Below are 3183 nucleotides of genomic sequence, written 5' to 3' on the forward strand. Positions count from 1 at the left end.
TTGGAGCACCTTCTCCAAATGTCACAATGAAGGTACTGATTTGGACAAGGACATCAAGGTTCATGGAACTGAAATACCTGAACCAAGCTGACAATATCAGCAATTAATATCGAAAAGCCAAATGTTGACCTTAAAAGGTCCATCTATAGATATCAATCGTAAAGAAATTGAAAATGTCACTTTCCAGAGGTCAAGATGAACGTCCACCACCTAGCATTGAACTCAAAGTGCCTTCTAGTGAAGTTGAAATGCCTGAGGGGCTGCTACAGAAATGGATGTAAAAATGAAAAGCCCAGGATGTCATTTGGATGGTTTTCAAAACCAGAAGCGAAAGCACCTGAGGTTGATATCAGTCTTACAAACGTGGATATTTCGCTTCCAGAAGGAAAGGTGGAGTCAAAGAGCAGACATGGAAATGAAATCTCCAGAAGTTCAAATTGAAATGAAACATGATATTGAGCTTGAGGGACAAGGAAGTCAATTTAAATTACCAAAATTTGGACTCTCATTACCAAGAGTTAAAGGTCTGAAATTGGCTTAAGTCTGTCAAAGACAGATGTAGATGTCGACTACCGAGGGAAGAGCAGACCTCCAACTACCTGATGTGGAAGTCGGAGTGCCCTCTGTTGAAGTTAAATACCAGAAGCAGGTTCTAAAGATATTGATGTGAAAATGAGAAAGCCAGATGTCATTCCCCAAATTTGGATTTTCAAAACCTGAAGTGAAAGCCCAGAGGTTGATATCAGTCTTCCAGAGGTGGATATTTCTCTTCCAGAGGGAATGTGGAGGTCAAAGAGCAGAGGTGGAAATGAAAACTCCAGAGATTCAAGTTGATGTGAAAGATACCGTAGCTCCCCCTCAAGATTCAAAATGCCAACTTTAATTCCCTAAATTTGGAGCACCTTCTCCAAATGTACAATGAGGTACTATGATTTGGAACAAGGACATCAGGTTCATGGAACTGAAATACCTGAACCCAGCTGACAATATCAGCAATTAACATCGAAAAGCCAAATGTTGACCTTAAAGGTCCATCTATAGATCAATCGAAAAAAATTGAAAATGTCACTTTACCAGAGGTCAAGATGAACGTCCAACACCTAGCATTGAACTCAAAGTGCCTTCTAGTGAAGTTGAAATGCCTGAGGGAGCTGCTACAGAAATGGATGTAAAAATGAAAAAGCCCAGGATGTCATTTGGAGGTTTTCAAAACCAGAAGCGAAAGCACCTGAGGTTGATATCAGTCTTACAGAACATGGATATTTTGCTTCCAGAAGGAAAGGTGGAGGTCAAAGAGCCAGACATGGAAATGAAATTCCACAAAGTTCAATTGAAATGAAACATGATATTGAGCTTGAGGGACAAGGAAGTCAATTAAAATTACCAAAATTTGGACTCTCATTACCAAGAGTAAAGGTCCTGAAATTGGCTTAAGTCTGTCAAAGACAAGATGTAGATGTCGACTTACCAGAGGGAAGAGCAGACCTCCAACTACCTGATGTGGAAGTCGGAGTGCCCTCTGTTGAAGTCCAAATACCAGAAGCAGGTTCTAAAGATATTGATGTGAAAATGAGAAGCCAAGAATGTCATTCCCCAAATTTGGATTTTCAAAACCTGAAGTGAAAGCACCAGAGGTTGAATATCAGTCTTCCAGAGGTGGATATTTCTCTCCAGAGGGGAAATGTGGAGGTCAAAGAGCCAGAGGTGGAAATGAAAACTCCAGAGATTCAAGTTGATGTGAAAGATACCGTAGGCTCCCCCTCAGATTCAAAATGCCAACTTTAAAATTCCTAAATTTGGAGCACCTTCTCCAAATTGTCACATGAAGGTACCTGATTTGGACAAGGACATCAAGGTTCATGGAACTGAAATACCTGAACCCAACTGACAATATCAGCGAATTAACATCGAAAAGCCAAATGTTGACTTAAAGGTCCATCTATAGATATAATCGTAAAGATATTGAAAATGTCACCTTTACCAGAGGTCAAGATGAACGTCCAACCACTAGCATTGAACTCAAAGTGCCTTCTAGTGAAGTTGAAATGCCTGAGGGAGCTGCTACAGAAATGGATGTAAAAATGAAAAAGCCCAGGATGTCATTTGGATGGTTTTTCAAAACCAGAAGCGAAGGCACCTGAGGTTGATATCAGTCTTACCACATGTGAATATTTCGCTTCCAGAAGGAAGGTGGAGTCAAAGAGCCAGACATGGAAAATAATCTCCAGAAGTTCAAATTGAAATGAAAACATGATATTGAGCTTGAGGACACAGGAAGTCAATTTAAAATTACCAAAATTTGGACTCTCATTACCAAGAGTTAAAGGTCCTGAAATTGGCTTAAGTCTGTCAAAAGACAGATGTAGATGTCGACTTACCAGAGGGAAGAGCAGACCTCCAACTACCTGATGTGGAAGTCGGGAGTGCCTCTGTTGAAGTTGAAAATACCAGAAGCAGGTTCTAAAATATTGATGTGAAAATTGAAGAAAGCCAAGAATGTCATTCCCCAAATTTGATTTTCAAAAACTGAAGTGAAAGCACCAGAGGTTGATATCAGTCTTCCAGAGGTGGATATTTCTCTCCAGAGGGAAATGTGGAGGTCAAGAGCCAGAGTGGAAATGAAAACATCCAGAGATTCAGTTGATGTGAAAGATACCGTAGGCTCCCCCTCAAGATTCAAAATGCCAACTTTAAATTCCCTAAATTTGGAGCACCTTCTCCAAATGTCACAATGAGGTACATGATATGGACAAGGACATCAAGTTCATGGAACTGAAATACCTGAACCAATGACAATATCAGCAATTAACATCGAAAAGCCAAATGTTGACCTTAAAGGTCCATCTATAGATATCAATCGTAAAAAATGAAAATGTCACTTTACCAGAGGTCAAGATGAACGTCCAACCACCTAGCATTGAACTCAAAGTGCTTCTAGTGAAGTTGAAATGCCTGAAGGGAGCTGCTACAGAAATGATGTAAAAATGAAAAAGCCCAGATGTCATTTGGATTGGTTTCAAAACCAGAAGCGAAAGCACCTGAGGTTGATATCAGTCTTACAAACGTGGATATTTCGCTTCCAAGAAGGAAAGGTGGAGGTCAAGAGAGCCAGACATGGAAATTGAAATCTCCAGAAAGTTCAAATTGAACTGAACATGGATATTGAGCTTGAGGGACAAGGAA

The sequence above is a fragment of the Salvelinus sp. IW2-2015 genome, linkage group LG9 (genome assembly GCF_002910315.2).
Source record: "Salvelinus sp. IW2-2015 linkage group LG9, ASM291031v2, whole genome shotgun sequence".
Taxonomy (NCBI): Eukaryota; Metazoa; Chordata; class Actinopteri; order Salmoniformes; family Salmonidae; genus Salvelinus; species Salvelinus sp. IW2-2015.